The sequence below is a fragment of the Gasterosteus aculeatus genome, chromosome 6 (genome assembly GCF_964276395.1).
Source record: "Gasterosteus aculeatus chromosome 6, fGasAcu3.hap1.1, whole genome shotgun sequence".
In the NCBI taxonomy this organism is placed as follows: domain Eukaryota; kingdom Metazoa; phylum Chordata; class Actinopteri; order Perciformes; family Gasterosteidae; genus Gasterosteus; species Gasterosteus aculeatus.
This window is the reverse complement of record NC_135693.1, coordinates 17,292,257-17,306,824: the sequence shown is the minus strand read 5'-3', so window position 1 is coordinate 17,306,824 and position 14,568 is coordinate 17,292,257. Positions and strand designations below refer to the sequence as shown.

The following is a 14,568-nucleotide window of genomic DNA, read 5'->3' as shown; positions in this document are numbered from 1 at the left end:
TTTAATGTTTGCTTTGTGTTGATAATGAACAAGTTTTTATAAGGAAACATGCAAACGGTTCTCTGCTCTCAACACAACGTTCTTTAACAGCACGTCTGGCTCCAGTAAACCACCGAGGACATTTTTCAATATTTTATGGACTAAATGATTAATAAAGCAAATCATTTTCAGATTAACCCGAAAGTAAAGTACATGTTTTGCCACAGCCGCGCTTTGGTCGGTAATTAAAGACGAGCGGCGCTCTGCTGCACTTTTGTTTTGTTTTTGTCAATTACGCTTTAATCTGAATTAAATCGGCGAGCGTCATTGATTCCGTAATGTCTGCAGCAGACGACACGAGGGCCGTCACCATTTCTGTGGATCCATATTTGATAACTTCGCCATGAATTAATAACCTGTGCGTGTTAGTGGGATCATGCGTGTGCTGCATGTTCACGCACACACCATGTAGATACGTCTCAGGAGGCACAGCGCACACACACCATATACTGTTAAGCATGTGGCTGCCAAAAACCATCTATTAATTATCAATGAGGGTCCTGAGTGCTCGGTGTGTGTCCTCCATCAGTAACAATGGAGGACACACGAGGTCTTTTGTTAGAGCAGGAAATGTGGACGTCAGTGTGTTACCTCAGCTTATGGCTGCACACACACACACACACACACACACACACACACACACACACACACACACACACACACACACACACACACACACACACACACACACACACACACACACACACACACACACACACACACACACACACACACACACACACACACACACGTTGAAGGTGAGAATAAAGGAGAAAGAGGTGGAGCGGCAGATGTTGCGTAACAGTTTCAGAAGCAGCTTTCATCCTCTCTCCGTTCGCTACCTGAAGCACAACATCTGCCTCTGGGTTCATGCAGATCATCTTCGTCTGGACCGAACGCCTCCAACTGGTCCCTTTGTGATGTTCCCACTCGGCGTGTTCTACGCCAGCGGTTCGGCTGACTGGGAATCGGCGCTCACACAACACGGCGAGCGAATCGAGAGGGGATGAGTTCCTGATCGCTATGGAAACAGGAGTCCAAACCGAAGCTGGATGATCTGCTGCGCCTTGTAGCTGGTTGAGGAGTAGTGGGCAGTCAGAGGCGGTATGAGGACATTTGATTAATTAGATACGGTCATCACAGTGGATGAAGACTCATTTCCAAACCTGGTTTTGGTTAACGGATTACAATACAACGAGATGCTTTCCACTCCTTAATACAGCATGTTAAAGAAATGTCATTTTCAGGGCATCTATGGGGTCGACTTGTGAGCAAAGAGGCTGCTGTTAATCACTATAAAATGCACACTACTTTTTCTGTTGCATTGTGGGACATAATGGTGAATTGTGGACAGTATGGCGAGATGAAGAAAAGAGCGTGCGAGTGCTTCGAGTGGCTGTGTGTGTGTGTGTGTGTGTGTGTGTGTGTGTGTGTGTGTGTGTTACAGTAGATGGATGGCGTGACGAGTGGGAGGATGTAGGCGAGAGTGCGGCGCCGTTCACAACACAATCATTCCAGGCTGCTCACATTTTACAGTGAATAGTCGACTTTCTGACACGGGAAGACGCGCACGCGCGCTGCATCCAGAGAGGTCAACAGTTCGGTTGCCAAGGCAACCGGGAACAGAAAAAGGATGCCTTGCTCACTTCACATGTGGAAGTATTCGGTTTTATAGATTTCAACATCATAATATGATGTTCAGTCTCATTAAATAATGTACCGAGGGAACAAATGGAGTGAGATAGTGGAGTCATTCCCGCCAGCTCTGCAACGTGAGCATTTCATTCACGCCTTCGTAAACTGCAGCCGCTGTAGTCGTTTCAGAGGCGGTCACAACATGTAATATGGCGCCTGGAGTTTTCCAATAAAGATCATCTAGTGGATGATCATGGAGCCCTCCTGTGCGCCTACAGCTCCTCATGGGACAGTTTGTCAGCGAGCTACTGAGCATGTGAGGAACCCTTAAACTTTTACTTTTAGAAACGCAAACCTATCACTTAAATGCTGCACACACACACCGCAGAGGCGCACGAAAGAATCCAAAGAATTCCCTCTCCATCCAAAACGCACCGATAAAGGGTTGCAGCGGTTACCGAGAGCCACGTTAGCCCAGTGAACCCAGTCTGACCCCGTGACCAATAAGGCCGCGCCGTCCCCCACCCTGGGGTCCCCCCCCCCCGAGAGCGGCGAGGAGGGACGGTTAAATCACAGCTTTCACGGCCCAGTTTAAACTCGGCGCGTCCTGCCAAGTCGCAGCGCAAACTCCTCCATCTGCTTTCTTGCCGTCATGCAACCGCCGCCCCCCCCCCCCCAAAAAGAAAACAGCCTCCCCGCCTGGCCGCTCTCCCCCTCGTTCAAACAAACAGCCGCTCCACCTTCTGCACCGGCAGACGGGTGGAGGCCTTGCAGAGGAAGGTTTTAAGCGGAAATCCCGAGAGATCTTTGCTGGGGAGGCGTTTGCCTGACGTCAAAACGGTCAAAGTCACATGGTGCATCGGAGGTCACGAGGATGCTTCCCTTGCAGACGGTGCGACCCGGACAAAAGGGCACAATTGCTCCCTGGCACGCAGGGACCGGCGGCCCGGTTGTGGGCGCCGTGGCTCAGCTCCTCGTGCAATCAGAGTCATTTTAATGAAGTTAAGCTGTAATTCGCCCAGCAGAGAGATGGCTGGAGGGAGGAGGGGGGGGGGGTAGAAAGATGGCCTTTCTCTACTCATTACGGCCTGTTTTCCAGAGTGAATCTGTGACCTTCAGACAGAATGAAACACTTTGACGGGAAAACCTGAACTTTCCCCGAACCAATGCGGTGGAGGTCAGAGGTCAGCGGGCTGACATCCGGGCAGTTTAACCCGCTTCAGGCACCAAGAGGGAACAGAACAGGACTGTGATTGTTTAAATTACTATTAATAATCGAAAAAAATCTATATATTTAGATACATCTATATATCAGTAGTAGTACAGTGAGTTCAGTGTTATTTCAGCCTCCGCGCTCGGCCATAAGCAAAGGTCAGGTATCGTTTTGGCGAAACACCCGTTCCTCCACTACGATATGTTGTTATTACCACAGAAGTAGATACGGACTCCTGAACTACTCGCTATGTGGATGGTGAGAAAGTGACCAACCACAGTAACAGGGAAACGAGCGTAATGCAGATCACAGATGAGTGGGCGGAAGCTTCACTCACACACACACACACACACACACACACACACGAGAGACAGAGGAGAATGGAAGAGGAGGAGCAGCAGTGATGAAGGAGAGGAGGGGCTTTAATGGTCGCCCCATTAGGCAGATAACCTCCTTCGTATCACCTGACACTGAACAGAGCCGATCAGAACGAACCTAAAGAAAACCAGCACAGACCAGTTCTATCAAGACAAACCAGCACGCAGCATTCTGGACCAGTGTGACCGAGTAGAGACTATTTCAAGACCAGCAGAACCAGTACAACCCAGTTCATTTCTGCATTTGTCTCTGTATGTTGTTGAAGACGACGACATTAGGAGGAGAAGAAGACATTAGGAGGAGGAGGAGGAGAAGAAGACATTAGGAGGAGGAGGAGGAGAAGAAGACATTAGGAGGAGGAGGAGGAGGAGAAGACGAAGACATTAGGAGGAGAAGACGACGACATTAGGAGGAGGAGGAGAAGACGACGACATTAGGAGGAGGAGGAGAAGACGACGACATTAGGAGGAGGAGGAGAAGACGACAACATTAGGAGGAGGAGGAGAAGACGACAACATTAGGAGGAGGAGGAGAAGACGACAACATTAGGAGGAGGAGAAGAAGACGACAACATTAGGAGGAGGAGAAGAAGACATTAGGAGGAGGAGGAGAAGACGACGACATTAGGAGTAGGAGAAGACGACAACATTAGGAGGAGGAGAAGAAGAAGACTGTAGGTCTCTGAGGAAAGATGAAGTGAAGGAATGTGAAAGAAAGGAGGGATCGGACAGCGGGAGGAGGAGTGAAGCACTCGGGATAAACAGACATGGTCAAAAGGACTCTTGAGACGTCTTCCTGAGCCGCCTGTCTCTGTGAGAAGGAGGAGGAGGAGGAGATGAGGCCTCATTAATAAACGCCAGACATGAAAGGACAGTTGCAGGAGCCCAGCCGGGACCAAACGAGACCTCCGCTTACAGGAGCTTTGTATCCCCCGATATGAAAAAGAAACCCACTCCCTTCACTACTACGACACTACAGCCGCAAGAAAAGTGCCCGTGCTCCATTTTCAGCGTGGTGAATGTTTCATGGAGGCAAATGAATGTTTCATGTAGGAGGAGGTGGTCTTTGTTTCAGGTCACGTGTCCACCTCGAAAACAAACTAATGAAAACCCCCCTTGATGTTAAAGGGTTCCAGCTTTGAGTCGACGTGACTTTACGGGGACCCTGAACGCCTCGCACAAATCCACACTGTCATTTCATCCTGAATCCAAAGTGTTTCCACAGTTTGAAGCCCTTCATGCGGTCGGTGCAGTTTCGTAACACGCAGCCGAGAAAAGCAGCAAGGAGGCCGACATGGAGCGCTGCTGCTTTACAGAGCAGTAAAAACAGTGTGTGTGTGTGTGTGTGTGTGTGTGTGTGTGTGTGTGTGTGTGTGTGTCTGTGCGCGCTCAATCCCTGGAGACTGGATCTGTTGACTGGTTTTTCCCCAAACTCTCCCATGGAAGCAGGACGGAGCACGGAGGAGGAGGAGGGTGGTGCAGTTGGGACAATGCCAAGCAGAAAGGGGGAGATTAGGGAGGGATGAAGAAAAACAAAAGGGAAAGCGATGACGACTTGTTGACCTCTTCCTCAAGTCCTTGTTCATACTCTCGTTTTTTCCCCTCCCTCCTTTAATTTCCCCCCTTATGTCTCTTCTCCACCAGGGACACTACTCCCATCCCACACCACACCCCACCCATCCTTCTCCCTCTTAATCACACGTCATCTTCTCTCAAATCACCCTTTTGCTCATTTTCCTTCTTCCTTCACTCCCTCACACACACACGCTATCTACTCAGTTTTAAAAACATACAAAACTTAAGCTTTAGTTTATATGGAACATTAATGGTTTAAACTTAATGGCATCAATAATAAAAACATTCTGACTGAGCTTAGTTCTCATCACAGCTGATGTCAGTATCAGACTTTACTGCCTCGCATTCATTATCGATTCTAATGCAGAATATGAATCGCTGCAGCTTTTGTTTGATATGAAAGACATAACTTGGTTATTGCAGTTTGAATAGTGTGGAGAGGTATTCGTACACACATAAGCTCAACATCGGGTCAATAAAGATTTCATTTGAATGACGTTACTTTCCTTTTTAAGCGTTAAACTGACAAAAGTATCGAAAAAAATATTTGTTCAGTCCTTAATCTCCGGGCAGCTTCACACCTAAAATAACACTCCACATATGAACGCACACAGCGCGCGAGCACCAAGCTCCTCATAGTCCAGATTGGAGGGAGGGGGGACGGGGGACGGGGGAGGGGGGGGGGGGGGGGGGGGCGGTGGTCGTCATGGCAATCCATCCCATCATCTCCATCTGGCCAGCCGCCAGCTTACACTTTCACTGCCTGACTGACCGGGCCTCTCGCCCCCTCGCCGACACACAATCCTGTTGCAGTGCATTGTGGGACGTCAGATCTAATCTGTTCCACAGGATGTGTGTGTGTGTTCACAGTGACTGTAGTGCTTTTGTTCCAGTGTGTGTATCCTGCTGATCGCTGAGTTAAAAAGGAGGATCAAACACATTCCTGCACAGCGCAGGTTAAGGGCCGAGCGACGGCTTACCTGTCTCACCTCCCCGACCCGCCCGTCAGCCCGTCTGCAACCCTCCCAGAGCAACAAAACGCACAACCACACAGCGGGTTGAGCACTGTCCATGCGAACAAACGTCACATGCTAACGTTTAGCCGGTGGTAGTCGGCTCGTGTCCACAGGGATTCTGCAGTATCCCGTCGTGACCTCATTTGTTTTTCTTTGTGGTTTCAGACGCTCCTCGTTATACAGTTAACAACTGGACTGTATAACGAGGATTGCATGCTTTTAATCTTTACAAAAAAAACCCATCCATCCAAATGTTGATTTAGGAATTTAAATGTTGGTGCTCTGAATTAAGCTTTTAACTCTTCCTTATAGCCCCCACGGATGAAATAATCCCACTGGGAATTAAATCTCTCGCAACGCTGTTGTACAGCTGGACAACATGGAGGACAGTGACTGTAACAGACATCTGAGCTGTGCGTTTGTGTTCAGATCCTTAAGGATGTGTATTGGGTCAAGGACGTGTAACTCCTCCCCCTCACACATCCCATGGCAGCTAACTCGTTTCCTAAGAGGCCAAGTGTGTCAGCGGGTATTTGTGGGTAAGGAACACGCTGCTGTAAAGCTCCTTTTCATCCCTTTGCATGCACACACACGCGACAGCGCACTGACAACAAAATCATTTCTCACTTTGTTACTAGTTACAGTCACCTGATAAAAGGTGAACCATCCAAAAGGTCACGGGACGATAAAAAAGGAGACATCTGACATGAGCCTCGGCTCAACACACTCATATATACACACAGTGACAAACTGTAGAGCAGCGTATGATGTCACCAGGGTTCGTGTTACACCTCCACCCTGGAGACGAGGCATGGGAAGGTCATTGATGTAATCCTCTCCGTCGTCATGGCAACAGAAAAAAAAAAGGGGGGCTGCTGAAAATCTTCAAGGATTTCAAGGAAACCTTTCTGAGTTGAAGTGGGCGAATCCCGTGAACGATGACGTGCACTGGAGGAGACTTCAGGCCTTGCTGATTGCTGGAAGGAGAACCCAAACCTGTGACCATCGGTTTTCTTTCAGAGCGCCAAGTAACGCATCGGTATCGCCGACAACATCTGCAACGACGAAGAGTTTGGTTGCACCGATAGCGTTTGAACTCAATGAGCCCTGAAGCCCCGCCCCCAAACCCACTGCTTTTTGGTGCCGAAACGCACAAGCGCTTCTTGGTGTGGAAGCACGGAAGGAACAGGAAAGATGTCCAACAGGTGTTCGGTGCACAGGTGGAGGACTGAAGGTGGAGTTATCGAGCAGCTGCGAATCACCAGAGAGAAAAAAAACACACAGCCTGCAGGTCCAGTTTCAGCTAATCACTCATTTCCTCCCCGCCGAACCCGCCCTCCTTATTCCAGCAACGCCTCAGTGTGCACGACACACACACACACACGAAACGTCATGAGCTTTACCTCCAACGACGCACACCACAAACATTTTGTGCGTGGCGTCATTGAAAATCCACCATTTCCCATGAGGCCGTGCAACGCACCACCTTCCCAGCGTACCCCCGCCCCCCCTCCGGGATTTAAACCTCAGCACATCTCTGCCGCTGCCCTCTCCGGATAGAAAACGACAAAGGCAGACGCACAGATGGCGTTGTGTTGCCAGACCACATCTGGAAAGCTGAAACATTTCATCCATCAGGAATGTGAGCTCAGTGTGTGTGTGTGTGTGTGTGTGCGCGTCACAGAGACACGCCTTTGGCTACATGGAAATCAAATTAAATGGAGCGCTGTCGAAGGTCAACGCGGAGTGTGTGTGTGTGTTTCCCATCTGACATTCAGAGTAAATACATGCAGACAACACGTCACACTGCTAATGCGGTCACACACACACTTGTGATTTGCGACAGAGGGCCGAGAGGATTTTATAGGTTGAATAAAGTTGTGCGAGGGGTTGGTGCGCGGAGAACAGCGGTTCAATCAGACTGACAATGGAAAGAGGAGAAAGAGACAAAGCGAACAGGTCACCAGCCGCTGGTAAAGGGGCCGAGGTTTAGCATCAAAATGTGTGCAGATTTACATCAGAACAGGTTCCATTGTTTGGAGCCGCTAACCAGCTGGAGGCAACAGCAGAGATCTCCTTCAGGCTCAACGACAGCAACAAAGTTAGTCTCCAGGTATCTGGAAAACAAATTCAAACTGTGTGTCGGACCAATAAAACGGCCTTTTGGGGGCGTTAATCGAGAGAATAGATCGTAAAACCAATCAGCGATGACCAGAATTATTCACAGGCACCAATGCTGCAGTATGAGTATCTGTCAAACACAAGGAGTTTCTTGAGTTTAATTTTTAGGACTTTTGCAGGTTTTCCCCTTTAAAAAGTCTTTTCACATCTCATTATTCATTGATATCACGCGTGTGATATTTTTTTACATGAATGTTTAGTTGAGCGGCTTTCATGATCAGTTTTCTGAAACCTTTGAAAAAAATCTTTGACCTCAGCGAGGATACAAATTGATGAGAGTTTAAGCTCGGCTGTAAATACGGATTTAAAAAAAAATCAAATGAAGAATTAAATGGGACGTCGCGTTTGGACTTTGTGTGATGAGAATCAAATCTGACTTCTGCATGTCGGCGTTAAAGCGTTACGTAGATGGCGACGCTGCTTTCCCGTAACAGCGTTACACTACTGCTCGCGCTACTTTGTCGATTGCCCCTAAAGACGGTGAGAATGGCGGCGTGGTTTGAGCGTCCGCATCGCCATGACAACCAGCCACCTGCGGATGAAGACCACCGGAGCAAGTGGAAGGTCGACCGTACAAACCTGCAGTGTTTTGTTGGACATTTTCCAGAACATTCCTTCCTTCCTTCCTTCCTTCTTCCTTCCTTCCTTCCTCTCCTCCTCCCTGGGAATGCTTCTCAGCTGGTATGTTTAACTCCTGTCCTCCTCCTTCTCCCCCTCTGCTCTCGTTTATCTCCACCCCCTCCTCTCATGCTTCATCTGTGGGGACTACATTGGTCACACCTCCTCCAAAGTAAACCTCCAAGTCGTCCTGTTTTCTGTTCCCCATTAGTGTTAATATTGACACAATTGTCTCCAACGTTTCCTCCATCACGCTCTCCTCAGGCTCCCTCCTCATCCCTCATCCTCACCATGAAGTCTGCTGCTCCTCCTGTCCCGTCTCTTTCAGCTTAAAGTTTAAGCCTCCGATCCCAGAAGGAGGGAAGGGGGCGAAGGAGGAGGCGTAAACACAGCCGGCTGCCGTCACAGAAAAAAATCCCTGAGAACATTTTTCAGCAATATTTTTGGGGGGGGTTTCGTCCTTTTTGCTGTATCTTCAAACAAACATTTTGATTTATTTCAGTTGGAGTCAGACACCCGAACCCTATTTCACAATTTAAATGATGAGGAGTCTGAGAGGCAAAGGAGAGCAGAAGTTAAATATTGAAGTAAAATGGAGCAGGAGGAGGTAAAGTACGTGCAGGAGGCAAAGCGGGAAGGGCGAAGGGAAGTAAAAGTGAGAGGGGGAAGGAGGGGAGGACATTTGTGGGGGGGGTTTCAGTCGGAAAGGAGGACGAGGAAAAGGGCGACGGGAAAACTGCCGACTGGCCTCGTTTCTGAAGGTGCGACGACTCGCGGCGCTTCGTCTTAAAGGGACAACGCGCCACATCTTCAGCTGCACGTCTGTAAACGGATTCTTCATCGTCCACCAGCTGTCAATCAAACCGGGCGTGATGCCTGCTGGCTTTGGATTACGTTGGAGGGTTTTAACTGCAAACCATTTAGGGTGAATCTTAACAGTCACAAGATGATGCAAGGATCAAATTTAATTAAGTTTGTGGACTACGGTTTTGAAATAAAGAGTTCGGAAAATTTGAGGCCGTCTTGGTTTTCTGCGGTCGCCATCTTGGTTTTGTGCCACCAGAAGTGATGGTGACGGTGGAAGCGAGTACACACCTCAAAAGAAGATGCATCCTCCCAACAAACACTACGTCAAAAAGATGTTTTTTTACCTCGAAGATTTATTTTGAAAAATATTTCAGAATTTGGAAAACAGCTGAATCTAATTCCTGATTGAGAATGTCGATTAACACTTAATTCAAAGTCGGGCTCCTTTGTTGTGTTTTATAATAATTGTAAACTGAACAGTTTGGTCTATTGGACAAAACTGGACATGAGGACATTCATTTCCTGGACATGTTCTCTTCCCCACTCGGCCCGAAAACATTAAACTGCCGAAGCTCCACTAAAATGATTTGTATTTGGTCGTGTCCTCGGTTACACCATGATGACGGCACGAAACGTGCCGGGAGGTTCTCTGCCCCACAAGGACACAGCGTCCGTCTGATCACATGACCGCGTCTCCCAACGACCAGACCGGACGTCTGACTGACACACACACACACACTTTTGAAGAACAAGAGAAAGTCGCAGATTTAAGATCAGTTTGAGCCAAACAGACATGAAGGAAAAATGTTAAAATTGATGGTGGAATCTACATCCCACCGGCTTAAGTGAGGGAAAGTAAATTAATACAGTCGGAGCCAAAAGGCCACTAGAAGCAACGCTGATGTCTCCTGCCGGAGAATCAATTCACTTAAAACGTCCCTGCAGAGGGTTTATGAGCAAAACATCTTCATCAAACCTGCTGATGGAAACAAACTATCTCACTGACTGGATATGATTTGATATAAAAAAGGATTAAATTAATTCACGTAGGCCAAAAAAAAAAACGCTTTCTGCAGAAACACCCCAGAAAACGTTAGCTGCGTGCAGCTTTTCGTCGGCCTCTTAATCAAAATCACATTCCCCACAGACCCGGTGCGTTCGCTTTTCCACCCACTTCTGGCTGCGCACCATTTCATTTAAAGAGCCTGTAAACACAAACAGCGGGTCGGCCTTCTGACAACGTCAGACAAAACGTCACATGGAAAATAAACCAAAAGAAAAAGTCAAAGGCGGCTCTTTTGTTCCACAGCAGCAGAACTCTGGGGTCTTCATTGTGAGTGCAAAGGATGCATCGTGGGAGTTGTACGTGTTAAAAGGAATAGAAAAAGGCCTTATTGTTATCTGAAAATGTCCTCATCTGATGTCACTTGAGTCACACAGTTGCGTTTGAAGTCTACGCGTTAGAAGGGAGGGAGCTAACGAGTTGCTAACCAGGCTACGGTAGCCGCTACTAGCTTAGCATACCCGAATCTCAGACACGAACGTCTATAGTCGAGTTGCATTATGGGAAATGTAAACACCAGTGTGGAATCAATTCGCGTAAAACAATGTACAGCATCAGTGAACGAGCCGTCGGGAAAAATGATTTTATAAAATATCTTCTATGCAATGCATTCCTTCACCTCAGTGACCTCCGACCTCCCTCACGGGGGACCGGGTTTAGAATCAAAACAATTAAACGTTAATGGAATTGAAGCAGAAAATCTATACAAGAAAACTGATTTACTTTCAAAGGGAATTAAACTTGGATAGTCGAGCCTGGTTTTCCTGCAGCAGCAGGCGAGGAACGCGAGAACACGTCGACACCTTACGGAGACATTTTCAACAAGTGGCCAAATGTTTCCCAGTTGCATCAAAGCAATGAAGGGGGAGGGGGGGAGGCTACGAGCACAGAGGGGGGGGAGGAAACCATGATAAGAGAAAGAGGAGATAAGTGGAGGAGAAAGAGAGGAAGCGGATTTAGTACAGCGAGGAGAAGTGAAAAAGGACAAACTAAAAGGCGAGAATTTATTTTAAATTAGGCGACAAATAAGGGAAGGAAAGGAGGAAGATTAGGAGAGAAACGGAGAAGGGAGGGAGGAGAGAGCAGCGGTCCAGCCTGTATCTGATTACATAATTTCTCTACAGGATTTTAAAAAAGGGGTCTGCGCCAAACAAAATAATGCCTCAAAGCAGCAGCGTTTATACCGTCAATGTTCAACTAAAACATGTGTACAATCACTGCAGGAACGCTACGGCAGCTCATAAAAGGAGATAAATGAAATAATCAAAAAAACAAATCAAATCTGTATATATCTTATTTACAACCACTAGAGGATCCCGAAATCATGCTGGCGTCATTTTAAAAATGACTCAGCTTCACAGATCGATCACAGCAGCTGAACCTTCAGAGGCACAAATGCACTTTGAGGTGCTGTTACACAGACAAGTACGCAGAAGGTCACTGCAGGAATAAAGAGGGGCAGCGGGAGAATATTCTGGTGGCTTTGCTCAGAGGCTCTGAGGTCAGCACAGGCGACCACGCCTGCACCACCACCACCACCACCTACAACACCACCACCATCTCCATCAGACCTCTGGGTGGAGATAAACACAGAGAGCTGCTGAAGCCAACACACACACACACACACACACACACACACACACAGAAACACACAGAAACACAAGTTCAACAACACGATGGAGAAATGGGGGAGAACGGGGGGGGGGGGGGGGACTGAGAGACACAGCCGAGAGAAGAGGGTCGCTGCCCGGCGTCGCTTTGTGCAAATAAGCCGCCGCTGCCCCGCCCCGACGGTCCCGCTGGTTTTGGTCGGAGGCTCGAGCAGTCGCGCCCGGGATAAGGAGCCTCTGGAGCGGAGGGACGCGCGCGCGTCCCTCCGCCGTGGATGCGGACGCCTCCCCGCACGAGGGCACAATGAAAGAAATCCGCGCAGAGATTTAAGCGGGCGGGCAAACGACGCGGCGGGTCAACGCTCACCTGTAGGCCGGCGGACGCGCAGTGGAGTCCCGCTCGGAGGGAAGGACGGACCGCTGGGAGCGCGCAGCTAAAAAAACAAAACAACAGCGGCAGAGCAGCGAGCCCTCAAATCTAGCGATACCCCTCCTCTTCCTCCTCCTCCTCCTCCCCCTCCTCTTCCTCACCCCGCCCCCCCCACGCGCCGCTCTGCCGCTACACGGCCCGGACTGCAGCGCCTGGTGCGTGTGGTTTACACACCTCGCTGCCCCGGCGGGGCGGCGCCGTGAAGGTTCCTCACTGACCAGGAAAATAATTCTCTCTTTATTTTTAATTTTATAATTAATAATACATCGTATAGTATAGAATACTATAGTATAGTATATCACAGACTAGTATGGCATATAGCATAGTGTGTTACAATATTATAAAATACCTTCTTTTGTTTAAGGGGTTTTATTTTGTCTAGTTGTTGTAAAGCACTTTGGAGTTTGACTCTATTAAGTATAAAGAGTAACCTTTATTAATGTGATTGTTGTTGGCAAAGCACAACTTTAATTCATCCATGAATAAATTCCAAGGCTATTTAAATCAGAATAACTTATGTTATTGTCCTTTACTGTACAAATGTGTATCTGCAATGGTGCATGAATGAGACACACAAGTCAAAAATATGTGTAGTTATTAACACAAATAATGTGTTTGCATAGAACATCTAAATTTGAGAGTTTTTATCAAATCGTTCGAATTAACACTGTGAAAATATTAACTCTTTTCGCTTAATTGCAATTTTATGGAAGCTCTTTTATAATTTAACCTTCACTTGTATGTACGTTTAAACACACACAGTTCAAAAGTCAAATAGGCTCGCAGATGTTCCTTCTGTTTGTGGATTATTGATATCATCTCTACACACATATATACATTGCTCTGCACGTTGCAGCTTTTCCTGTTCTGTTTGACTGCATTTTGTTGCATAATTACCTGCACTCTGTGCATTCTGCAATAAGACTTTGACTCTCCTTACTCCTTCACTGAATGAGTAAATGGGAAAGTGACAATGCATTTTTTAGGATTGCATTGGTTCGATTGGATTATCTCCACCCCTCAAAGCTGCACAGTGATGTATATGAAGCGCCTCCCGCGAGAGCCTGAGTGAGAGGCGGAGATTCAAGCAGCACAGAGCTGGAGGGAGAGAGTCTGCAGAGTGAATGATGCCACACAGACCCTGAAAAGTTAGGATGAGTGTGTCGCAACAGAATGTATATAAAAAACATCAATAACTGTCAGAGGAATCGATGTTCTTTCATCACACAGCTGTGGGGTGAAATATATTTTAGTTTCCTTGGAAACATTTCCCAGCAGGCCCTCCGTGTGAGGACGTGTAGTGTTCACCCTGAGTCCGTAAACCTCCCACACTGTTGAATCATCACACATTGTCCTCTTCACCCTCACCTTGTTTCAGTTCCCTTAAAGTTTGTCTTTGTAGGAGAAAATAAAGGAGACTGTTTCTGCAGAAAGAGCCTGGACGCATTTCAACTGGTCGACGTCTACATGTGCACGTTAGATTTGAGCTAAAATTGGGTTTGGAGGTCAAAGTCAGACTGGAGGTTCCTCGTCTTTCATTGTTGAGAGGTGATATGTTTCTGGTGGGCTACAATGAGGAAGTTTAACAGAGCGCATTGGGACACACTAACGTCAATTCTGCAGATACCGATACCCAGTTTGATCCTGCTAGGATATACAGTATTTTGGTAGTTTTAATTCCTTTCCACAACAAGACTTGAAACTAACTCTGTTGTACAACCTTTCAAAAGAAAACAAAACCAGGAAGCAGAGACCTTCATCTCTTCAGATAGAAGAGTGAAAAGGTTCAGCTGCTTTCAGATGTTTCATTCTTTAACTGCTCAGTTAAGAGCCGGAGAGATTGACCTTAAAATGTTTGGAGCCGGCGTTGGTTCCGATGTCGTTTAGGTAAGATTCATTTACTTTAGATTATTTGTTAGATCTGTCCCGGACATCTGAGGACATCATCATATGTTGTTCTGTGTATTATTGTTTGATGTATGTGACAAAAACATTTGATTTGAT

At 47.4% G+C, this 14,568-nt stretch overlaps 1 protein-coding gene across 2 annotated transcripts in view; it reads right to left on the bottom strand.

Annotated features, from left to right (window-relative positions):
• The window catches only part of sptbn1 (spectrin, beta, non-erythrocytic 1), a 66,316-nt gene extending 53,631 nt beyond the window's left edge, over positions 1 to 12,685 (bottom strand). For both annotated transcript variants that reach the window (XM_078104789.1, XM_078104790.1), the window contains exon 1: positions 12,502 to 12,685. The gene's annotated coding sequence lies outside the window, so the exon portion shown is untranslated. The remainder of the gene's footprint in view (positions 1 to 12,501) is intronic.
• Positions 12,686 to 14,568: the final 1,883 nt, after the last annotated feature.